Source organism: Ammospiza nelsoni, chromosome 9 (genome assembly GCF_027579445.1).
Source record: "Ammospiza nelsoni isolate bAmmNel1 chromosome 9, bAmmNel1.pri, whole genome shotgun sequence".
NCBI classification, from domain to species: Eukaryota; Metazoa; Chordata; class Aves; order Passeriformes; family Passerellidae; genus Ammospiza; species Ammospiza nelsoni.
Window position 1 is genome coordinate 25,164,685 of NC_080641.1, and position 12,404 is coordinate 25,177,088.

General features: G+C 38.3%; 1 protein-coding gene across 2 annotated transcripts in view; it reads right to left on the reverse strand.

The window, feature by feature from the left end:
- The window catches only part of ST6GALNAC3 (ST6 N-acetylgalactosaminide alpha-2,6-sialyltransferase 3), a 215,555-nt gene that overhangs the window by 117,180 nt on the left and 85,971 nt on the right, over positions 1 to 12,404 (reverse strand). The window lies entirely within an intron of this gene.

Below are 12,404 nucleotides of genomic sequence, written 5' to 3' on the forward strand. Positions count from 1 at the left end.
ACCATCCCTACAGATCATTCCATACAACAGAATTCACACTATAACTTTAAATACTTTAGAATAAATTGTTGGTGAAGTTAGCACCACATTCTGCCTTATTCCAGGTTCATGAATTTACCAAGTAAGGTTATTGTTTCGGACAAGACGATCTCCATTGTTAATAATTCAACCAATCTGAAGCCTGTAATTAGTCCTCCCCTTTCACCTCTAGCCCATGCAGTCAGCTGGACTGGAGAATGTAATCCCAGAAAGAAAACACCTTTTCCCCTGGGTAACTCCCCAGTCTGCAGGTGAAAGACCTGTGAGAAAGTAGGATGCTCTCCTTATTTTTAGCTATTTTTTTAATACTGCAGTCAATTACTTCTAAACAAATTACTTAAGGACAATCATGTCAGTTGGCATATGTAAAGATTCTAGATATGATACTCTATTGAAAAGACTATTTTCACATTTCCCCTGTGGGAATGAAACAATTATCATTTACACGTGTTTTTACTGTACTTTAATTGCATTCTAGGTTTACCTAATTTGCCACAGTTTAATTACTCTACTGAAGGTAACTCTATCATTGTAAACAGTAACATTTGCAGAAAATACAGGGGGGAAAAAAAGCATTTGCCTAAGGGCCTATGCATAAGTGTATAATAACTCTTAATGCTGGACGACAGAATCTGATCACCCCAATTCCCATCTACCAGCTAATTCCCAACTAACCAGCATAGAACACATTTAACATCACTTATTTTACATGATGGCAATAAGATCACACGTGATGCCCTGGTAAAGGCAAGCTCTCGTTGCAACTAGATAACATTAATCTGTCCTTGCACAACAGTGAGAATCACAATGAGCCCACAGCAAATGGGAAGGCTTGTTATGATATTCCCACAAAAGGAGTTAACAAAATAATCCATTGCAGGGGTCAATTGCCCGGCTCTGTGTTCTGATGTACTGGGAGGTTACAATTTATAAGATAAAAGCAATGAGAGACTGGGCTGGAAAACTTGGGTGCAGGAGGTCACTGTGAGGAGAAAGGAAGAGGAGGATGAAGAAGTATTGTGGCAGTGTGATTCAGTGAGGAACCTCAGCCAGCTAATGGCTGTGCAATGTAAAATTAAACCCAGCAAATCTTCAGAGGGCAGCACAGCAGCCACAACCCAATCGCAGCTCTCAGAATTCATGGAAGCCACTGCACTTTTCATCATCTGCATTATAACAGATTTACATTAAATTGCAATAAAATGGCTGGGGAGCACTTCTGTGTCACTTCTCTTTGTAGCAGATGGAGTCAGAAACATTTAGCTATATATCAGAGCCTTGTAAGTGCTAAAAGCAGCCAAGATGTGCAGTGCAAGTGATAATCATAAAGCAATGAGAGGGAGCATGGATTAGTCATATTATTTATTGCAAATCAGAATTAAAATATTGCAAATATTTAAAGGGGAATCTAGAGTCTCATTCCACTACATGAGCATGTTTCAATCAAAACATCCACAGCAGGAAGCAAGATTGCTTGTATGATGCTACTACCCCATTTCCACATACCCTATCTTCCTGGTTTATTGAATATCACTTTTTACTTCCTTTATTTTGTGCAAATCTGTTCTGAACTTGAAAATAGCGCAATCAGCTTTATGTGCTTCTCACGGAGAGTTGGTCTAAACAGCCCTTTTCCTGAGAAACATTCAATTGTGTAGCTAAATTTCTTGGCCTTCACTACAAACCCACCTGATTCTTATATTTCTTTTCTTTAAATGCACTGTACTACCAGATGAAAGAAAAAATATGGCCTTTTGTTTTTTTATGTAAGAAAACATTGTTTGAAAATGAATATTTTTCTCTGTGTGTTGCTTAGCCAGAAAGAATTTGCACTAACAAGAACACTCAAATGAGAGAAAGGAATTTTTACAACAGAACAGAATTAAGGCATCTGTTGAAATTGTTTTTGAAAAAAAAAATCTAGCCATATGCAAACCCAATGTTTACTTATCAACTTGTACAAAGGACGTTGGTATTAAGTATTCAGTTCCCCTGCAATTTTTGTTGAAGGCACGAGATCCAATAAAAGCCATTCTCTGTAGGAAAGACTACTGCAAACTGGTATTTCAGTGGCCCCATAAATTTCACTGTAAAAATACTGAAAAACACCAAAGCACATACTTTTTATCGTTTAAGCCTTCTTAAAGCACCAAGTAAAGAAGTCTGATCAGTGGTCACAAGTATTCTACAGGGCACTTCTAAAAGTAATTTGATTCCCTTAAGTCCCTATGTTCCTTACCTGCCCATTAAAAGAAAAAACAAAACACCCAAAGCCAGGTGCTATTTGTCATTAACTGCTTCTTGTAAAATCTCCTTTCCTGCAGACAAATGGATTTTCTTACTGGTCCTCTGATAAAACTTAAAATTTAGCATTTGAGAATCCAGAAATTCTACACATCATTGGGATATGACAGAGAAGTCTGAAGCTACATACAGGGATGAATACCAAATTGTAATTTGTCTCAAAACTTGTCTGCATCAACATTTTAAATACTCACATATCCTACCATTTGGGAGAGCTTAACCAACACTAATTAGTAAGTCAGCAGAGAAACAAATCTTATTCCATCTCAATTTTCAGTTCTCATGAATGCAAATTGTCTCTTAACAAAAGAAATGTTTCTCTAACATGGACATATCCTGTGCATAAATCTCAATCCTTTTTTTTTAAAGCTAATCTAATGTAGACATTTTGATACTGACAACATTTACATAAGAAATGTATATTTAGCCATAAACATCTTTTAAATGTTTCCCATTTTTTCAGATACTCAGTGAGGGGTACACAGTAAGACATATGTTAAAGAGTTTCTTATCTGGATGACCTGCATGGTATATTAGCTATTGTTACATTTTATTTCAGTCACTATAGTACCTGACTAGCCTAGATGGCAGTGGCAAGAGTAAAATTACCTTTCTCATGAATACAGGATCCTCTAGCAGAAGAGGGAAGGAGTTTACCTTTAGTTAATGAGACTAAGTCTACCTACAGGCTCATTCCCAGTTTAAAAGAAAATAAAGAAAAGTGGTAGAAGAGGAAAAAGTTGAGATCAGAGTACCTGAACTGCAATACTTGAGACCCCACTGGGCCAAAAGCTCTCACTAGGACTGAACAGTGTCTTCTAATTCTTTTTATTCAATCCCCACCACAGCACCATCCCACTTTTGGTGTCAGTTATTTCTCAGGCACCAAGCTCATTCTGTCTAGCATGTATATCAAAATCAATAACTAGCAGGCATGAATCACATTCAATTTATATCTAGGTTGTTAAAGTAAGAACTGATATAAAACCAGGGGTGTCATACTACTCTGCTGGATAGAATTTAATTAAAAACTTCATGGGAATAAAACAGTAACTACTTTCAGGGGTATAAATATTTGGCAACATAGTCCCTAGCACTATTTATACGCTTCATATCATCGAGTTTTGGCTAATTACCAGTGCCAGGGTGATTCATTAGTTTCAGTTTGGCAGGAACTTGACAGTCTGAACAAGTTTTAGTCATTTTTCTTTCATAATCTGTTAAGAAGTGAGATGACAAGAATAATTTTTTTATAGTTCAATAACACCTGACATAATACTAAGACATAAACATTTTTTGTGTTGTATTCAGTTGTCTGGGAGGGAGGGAGGAAGGAAATATTTTCAGCATAAGAAGATAATTTCTTAAGTTGTAAATTTTGCTGAGATCTGTACTAAGTATCTTTATTCTGCTTTCCAGCCAGAGCACAGCACCCTGCCACCTGACATGTATTATATGGCAGAGACTATCAAACCACTTCACAAGCAGGAATAAATCCCCATCCTAGTGAGTTTCACAGTAAAAACCCATTTCACAGGTGCATAAACTGAAGTTGAAATCAACTTCCCTAGGATCACAAAGAACTCAACAGAAAATTTTTACTCAACTCCTAATCTTTCATTCTAGAACTATTTTGTTTTTCAGGCTTACTGCTTCTAGCACAAGTAACTGCCTGAATTTGTTAAAAGACAAAGTTGAACATGATATTATGGAAGATTCCAGTAAAGAACCCTGGGAGCCATGCCCCAAACAGTAATTGCAAATAAGCCTTTTTTCATAAATTGATTTTCTTCAGTACTCATTCTTTCTTTTATTTTTTAGATACATGGCAGCACTGAGCTTGGAAGGACAAATGAAAGGTAAAGACTTATGTGAGGGCTTTGGGTCCCTTGGATGACACAATATGTAGTAATATTGTATTATTTCCACAATTCCTGTCTTTACAGGCACAGTGAGTAACTCAATCACTTTTTAATATCTCTGCACATCATACCATTTTCATTATAGGACTGATGCAGGGTTTCAGTTTTTACTCAAGTATAATACCAAATGAAAACAATAATGGCTACACTTACTGAATTTGTTTCAATTTGTAGACCACTATATGTAAAAAATAGTTTTATTTAATTTTCTCTTTTATAGTCTTGAGCATCCCATTTAAAAGCTACTTTCTATTACAACAGAGCATTAAATGAAATTCTTTCAGCACTCTGGTTCAGTGTACCTTACTGATTTCACAAGTATTGGAAAAAAACATGCCTTTCAGCTACTTCTTTTGTCCTGAAACTCCGTCTAACAGGGCTGCTGAAGAGACAGTCAAGCAGGGGTCCTAGAAGTCTTCAAAGAGAGTAAGATATAAAGCAAAGATCCTTCTAGAAACAGTCATGTGTCAAACATCGTTTGCATAAAATCAGTAGCTGAAGATTTGCTTTCTTCCCTTCCAGAAGTGAAAGTTAACCTGGATATGTTCAAAGACTCCACAGGAGACTGCTCTCAGCGTTTCTCCCTCAGGAGGAGAGAAGAACAAAGCTGGTAGGGTTTATATCACCAGTAATATCTCATTTGGGTTAAAAACCACTAAAATTAGGATTAAAGGATTAAAGGATTAAATTTTTTTTTTAAGGACATTTTTGCTAAACTGGAATGTAAGCAGCCAGGAAGCTGAGAAATAAAAGCAAAAATGAAGTTCAGTGATGAAGAAGTAATGCAAGAAATATGGTGCACCTAAAAATAGGTAGTTACAATGAAAGAAACATGTGAGTTTTATCCTGAATGTGTTTCTTATAAGAAGGTACCCTGAATCAGGACTGTATTTGGGGACTATGGTGTTTAAGCAGGTATGAGTAGAAGACACATAACTTCTTGCACACCTTCTCTGCAGGAACTCTGGCCTTTTCTATGGCTAAGGCAGCTCAAGGGCTCTCAAAACACAGCTCATTGTACCTCTTGTGTCGTTGTCATTTGTTAAAACTTTGTTACTTAATTCAGTCTTCACCATGATTCACAATTCACAGGTGGTGTGTCTAGGTTCATAGCAGCTCAACATATTCAACCACATCTTTCATTAAAGCCAAAACTGTGCAGAGTGGGTTCAGGTTTACTGGGGTAAGACCTGAATGAACAAATAGTAATCAGCATAGTCCAAATAATTGATGTACCAGCAGCAGTCTGTATTAAAAACCTTATATAAGAGATAATCCTCCTATATGTAATCTCCTTTTATTAGTCTCAGGTAATTGCACAAGTTTCTTACACACAGCATTTTCATCAAAAAGACACTTATTATTTACTTACTTACTTAGGTAGTAATATGAAATTATGTAAGGTGAAGAACTTCCAAGTTTCAAGGAGTAATTGTTGATGGATTTTGAAGGCCTTCCATATGCTATCATGCATAAGAAGATACAATATTTGAAAAACCCCAGTGATTCTGAGCCGTTCAAATTGCAAAGCATTGCCAGATTTCAGGAATTACTTTGTGTCACTATTCCCTCTTGATAAGAAGGAGTATTTATTTGTCTGGAGATATTCTTACCCCTTCAGCCTTTCCAGACTTTGAGCTCCCCACATCCTACAGTTGCTGCTCTTGGTTTCACCCTTACTCCAAGCTGAACCTGTATTTCCTTCAGCAGTCTGCTCCTGGCCCAGGGTTCCCTATGCCAACAGCCCCACTCCAGCAGGAGCAAACCCATCATTAGCACAGCCCCAGCTCACACACCACAAGGTCACACCACCACCAAAGCAAACTGAATTTCTGAGAAAGGCATGCCTTTGGCTAGCCTGCTACTCGATTTATACTGCAGCTGAAAGCTGTCCAGTAATTTAAAATATCTATCCCCCATAAAATCCCCATGGCAGCAAAGCACACTTTAAATAAGGTTGTTGATTTTTCATTCTATAAGATCTGTTAAGAATATTTAATCTAAAACTCCAGTTACTGAGTCACTGATGTCCTTCACAACTAGGGTGAACTTCATCAGCAGCTGTGGATGCATATTATATAAACACTAATGTAGTCTCTGCATGATAAAGTGGTATTAAAAAGGAGAAAAAAAAGAAGAGCTCTGCAGTACAGATCTCAAATGTTGATTTTTTTTTTTTCTGGCGCTGGATTATTGCCCAGCTCTTCTTATCAATACCTTGGCAAGCTTTCTGACACACACAGGCTGACACACGCTTCCCTAGAATAGAACTGCTGGTACAAGAATTTGTGATCTTTCAACCTGGCAGTTGGTTGTTACTACTTACTGAAGTAGTACCTGATTGTAGCTATTTTTCACCTGCTGAGGAAAGTTCAAAGAAAAAAACCATCCATATGTGAGTATTAACTCTTATCCTGCCAGATATACCTCACTCAGATGACCTCTCTTTCTCCTCTATAGAAACATACAAAGATTCATGATCAGCAACATCTTAAGACTGAATCTGTAACTGAGGGACTTTCACAAACATTCTGAAAAGCACCCTATAGGTGACAACATTTTCATGAAAATTTTCTTCAAAAAGTTCATTCTTGCAACCAGAGATAGACTAAAAAATGCACAAACCAGTTGAAAAACAACAGCAAAAAGCCCCACAAATACATCAGGAAAAATTCTCAGAAGACAATAAAATATCAGCAGATTTCTGGTCAGCAGATCTTTATATCTGAAAAAAGATGTAGATATTAAAAAGTCTTTTGTATTTCTCTGCTGTTCTACAGGAAATACCAGAAATACTAAATTTCTTGTTTCAGAACTCACAGGAAAGGTAATTTGATGGCTTCAAAAGTGAAAGTGAGAAAAATTCAATTTTTGCTTGCAGCAGTAAAATCATTAGTGTGATTGGTATGCAGCAGCAGGAATGGATGTTAATCACATACCTGTATGCTTAGTAAATACTACACTGGGATGTAACCTCTGGAAGTACTAACTTCTAGATAAGAAAGAAAATAATCAGACAAATAAAATTAAACACTTGACAGCAGCCCAGAGGCAGAAGAAATGAAAGTAAATAAAATGTTGTAACAACCCCACATTCTCAGGCTGCACATCTGTGAAGAAAATGCCTTTTGCTGGAAACCTTCACTTGCCTGCAGCTCACTTCTGCCTATGGGGGAAAGTTTATGCTACACAGCAAAAACTGCGTAACCAGAAATTCACACAAATGAATTGTAATTGCCCACCACCATCTGGACAAGCCCAGACTTTCTCCATTGAATTTTCTTCTGTAAAGATCCCGGACTGCCACAGAGGACTTGAAATTAACAAAAAACTGACACCATGCCTCTGTTTCCTTCTAAAAGCCATTTAACAGTGGAAGACAGAGGAGATCTTGCCCAGCCTGTTACTTGGCAAGACTCTTGCTCTGGCCCTTCACACCAGCCTCATCCCACACTATTCTTTGGGAGGACAGCACTTTTGGAAAGTTCCTCTGGATGTTCTCTCTGCCAGTCTCTGCAATGCACCTGCTATTCAAAGCATGAAAAGAAAACAGAAGCAGGGCATCATTACTGATTTTAGTCTTGCACTCTCAGGCAGCCAGGGCACCCTAACACAGTGCAGGTGAGTGCCTTGCTCCAGAAGCAGGGATGCAAAGCCTGTTCAGTGTGAGGAGCCAAGGGGGCTCTTTAAGGTCTGGCTGAATAAAAGGCTGGCTTTGCTCTGAAATATAAAAATATTGAAGTGATAGACAGCTCCTTCACCAGGCAAAGGTCCAAGTTCAGAAAGGAGAAAAAGAAGTTTTTACACACTGGTCTTCATAAAAAAAAAAAAAAGGAAGGTAACTGTGAATTAGAAAGAAGCTGTTCTTAAGCAGACATGAATGAGAAATGATGCACTTCAGCCAGGCTGCAGGAGATCTTTTGTAGTCTCTTCTCTTTTTATCCTTTTAATTTTTTTTTTCTTTTACATTTGACCAAGAGACACTCCAGCACAGCTGTAGGAATGTTGTCCTGGATTGGCAGCAGGCAAGAGCAGCCTCTACAGATGGCCTTTCACACAAAGCAAGGAAACCTTGGGCTCTAAATTCTTTTGGCAATTGATGAGTTTTCCATCAGACATGGAAATCTCACTGTTTACTTCGGATAAACCTGTTCCAGCCTATTTCATCCATACATAGCTGCCACACACGTCATCAGAAAAGCAAAATGTATTACTGAGTGCCTCCAAGCATTGTCTGCTCCTGGCACATTGAGGAGCACTCCAACAGGCCTAACCATTTACAGCCCAGAAAAAGCACGACCTAATTACAGAGAAGTCTGGGCTGAGATCAGCTATTCTGTAACGGGAATTTGAAATTTTCTGCCATATAGCTGGGAGCATGCTACTTCCAGTGAGGGGAAAAAACACCTTCCCTGCTTAATTCTTGTTCTTTTCTGCATGCTGTTTTCTTAATTGGAAGCTTAGAAAAAGGGGTTGGGGAAACAAAAAAAAAAAAAAAAAAAAAAACCAAAATTAGGACACCAGCATGGCAGAATCCTCTCTGAAGAGAGAGCTTAAACTATTCCTGTGGCTTCCAGACCTTTAGGGCACCAAAACTTTGAGCAAATGGAGGCACATGGAGGATGTGGGATTTACTGGGATGGTCACATTAGAATCCATTCTAAGGAGCGTTGGATGTTCCAGCACAGAGCAATATGCCATAGGAAACACATGGAATGGGGAAGGGATTTGGGGGGTGTGTTTGGATGAAGGCATGCAGAACCCAGCCAGGCACTTGTACTGGAAACATTAATGATCATATTATTATCACAGCACTATAGAACAGAGCTTTTAATCTAGAATGCACATCAACTGCATTAAACACTGCATGCTCCTAGCAGCACATCCAACTATTTTATGATTTCAATGAAAAATAGGAAGCAGGCCTATGTTTTAAATCTTTTTTAGGAGGTGCTGCACTGGGCCATGCAGTGTCAGTACCAACACAGGGGGGCAAATGACCTGTACATTTCTGGCAGAGAGATTTCTTTCACTGACATGATCTGACCCTGCTTTACTCACTTCTTCTCATACAGGAAGATGCTGCAAAGCACAGGAACTTTAACAAAATTTCTTGCCCACTTAATACAATTGTATTCCTTCTCCAGGTAGGAGTCTGTTCATTATTCATCCTTGGATAACATGAGCAAAAGGCTATCAGAAGCCACCACAAAGGAGACTCTCCAGATAGCAAAGATTATGCAGCACTGCAGTTACAAAACACAATGAGTGCTCACATACTGCTGAAGCAGTTGATGACATTTCCCTCCATTGACTGGGGAGCTCCTCAAATCAGGGCGCTGAAAGTCAATAAAAGCACTGATCAAGGCAGTGCCTTCAACTTAATTATGAGCTTTATTGATCACATCTTCTCTTTATAAAAAGAAAAAAATAAAGTGGGGCATGGCAGGGGAAGTAACCATGAAACACTGCAGTGGGACTTGGCAGAACAAATTCCTTGGAGTGAGAAAACTCTGCCTTTTGTACTGACCTCTCCCTTCTAGGAATTAAGAAACTGTTTTTACACAAACCTCTTTTCATCAGAAGGAGGCAAAACACAATTTCATGTTTACAAGAAAATCCATGATCTGAGACTTATTTTGTGAATGCACTCAGTTGAATGGGATACCTGCAGTGGAATAGCACCCAAAAGCCACAATCAGGAGTCAATCTCCATTGTGATAAAAGCTATAAATTCTCTGGATTCATTATTTCTGCACAGCATCTCAATAGGAGCTAGAGAAAAATCATAAAAATTGATAGTTTTCCGAAAGACATTCTCCCAAGCAGTAAAGTTTAATCTCTCACTGATCTGTTATCCTGATAGAATAGTACAGGGACAGTAACATATATATCCTACCCAAACACACATTCCATCATCAGATCACGCTCCTCTCACGCTGGGTGAGCTAACTGAATTGAACTTGACCTTCAAAGCCCTTGGAATGCAACAAAATCTCTCTGTTTTCTGACATTTATGGGTGGCTTTTCTGCATGGCTGCTTTTATTGCCTGGAAAATAATGGTGAAAGCTGTGTGTACAAACCCACTACAAACACTGACAAATCACATGAAAGGAAGACAGATTTATTCAGTGTAGATTACTCCACAGCTAATCTAATCAAATCCAAGTTTTACATTTTTAAAGTACATCAAAAATTCATAGAGTTATCATTTCAATACAATAGATATATATTACAGCTTTATTTTAATCTGCAAGTGTAATTGAACTGATGTGGATTTTCAGTGCTTTTATTTTTGCTTAAAAAAGCTTTATGTGTTTCATATGAAAATGCATCATTGAACCAGCATATGCACAAGAAAAACCCCATGAAAAATTCATACACAAGATTATCAATCTCTGTCTAATAAGGTTTAGATAAAAACACATTTGGACATAATTCTATATTAAAAATTGAAAGGGCTACACATGGAAATGCAAATATATTCTATTTGTGGCTTTCTTAAGCTTAAAAGAAACCACTCCTAGCCACTCTATCAGAGCTGATCTAGAACATTTTGATGGAAGAAATGCAACACAACTGGGCACCTAGCACAGTTTTCCATCCTTCAGTCCATCAATCATAGAGTTCACGTGTCAGAAATTATTTTAAACCCATGGTTCCCTCCACATACATTCTACTCATGTGCATGCAAGAAACAAGCAAGAGTAGTACAGACCCCCAAAACATTCAAATTTAGTTCCATTTTTTGCATAAGACATAATAAAGACATAATCTACTGTCTAGGTACTTGGTTCTATGACAGCATATCCAGCAACTTGCACCAAACAAAGCCAGCTGTGGAATTCTGTCCCTCCTTCACATAAAGATATCTCTAACTGATTCAAAGGAGAGCAACAGAAAGCCAGAAGCACAATTCAATTTGAACAGGAACAGTAAGAGAAATATATTTTTTTTAGTTCTTTCCCAAGGCCTTTGTGTATGAGTTATTCAATGTGCAAACTCAGGATCCCTCAACTCCCACTTGAGCCAAGTCTGGTGTCACCAAAGCCAGCTTGTGAATGTTCTTGCTGACATCTGTGGGACCCAGAACTGCACCTCACAGCCCCAGGGGAACTTCCCAAGGTGCCAGCTGTGCAAGCCTTGACCTGGATATGAACAACAAGTTCTCATCTTTATTTTTGCAGCTGGTGCAGGAAGCAGGTTCTGCCCACAACCCTTCTGCAGGGTATGAATCTCTCCCACACACTAACAGCCTTGAGGCCATGTATTTTCAATTATCTTGGACACCAACCTGGTCTAAAGCAGTAGAATAAGGCCACCAAAGCCTTGATGAACTCATCACAGTGTCCCAGAGGTTACAGAAGAGTTTTTTCCTTCCAGCAGAAAAGCTGTCAGAGACACTGCTGAGATTAAATAATGCCCCCCATGACCCTTCAGGGAGTACCAGGCAAAGGTGAGTTTTCCTCAAGTTCATTTAGAACCAGAATCATAGTCAGTTACCTATAAGAATAGATCCTAGACACTTCAACAAATACAATATTCAAAAAACATGCAGAATGAATGCAAGAATGTTACTCTTACATTTACTGCTTCATCTGTTTGCAGTGTTTTCCATTATTCCTCTCAAAGGTCTTTACTTTTACCAGTTTTTATCTCCACCTTTACCCCAGTGCTGGTCAGGCAGCAATTGCCAACACAAGAAGGAACTTGCACAGGACAAAACACCCCAATTACCCTGTGACCACAGGTTCCTGGCCATCATTCATTGTGCCCACATTCTCTGCCAGAATACTCAGGTCTGTACTAGTTTGTACACTCATTACAAGTTATGAGAGTTTATGATATGTTCCAGTCACTAAGAGCCATAAAATCTATCCCACTGCTCTGAAAATAAAACAGCATAAGATTTTCCCAGTGATCTTCTAGCCATAAATCTCAACAAATAATGCTGTTTGTTTAAATTAACACCATTATACAGATTAATGAGACAAGTTGTCCACCAGTCAGGGGAGGAACACAAAGATGCATCCTAATGTATTTCATTTCCAGGTTCATTCATTTAAGTGTTATGCAATGTGACAGTCACACATTACTGAAAAAGTTAAAAGAACAAAAGGCCCATCACTAATCAGCTG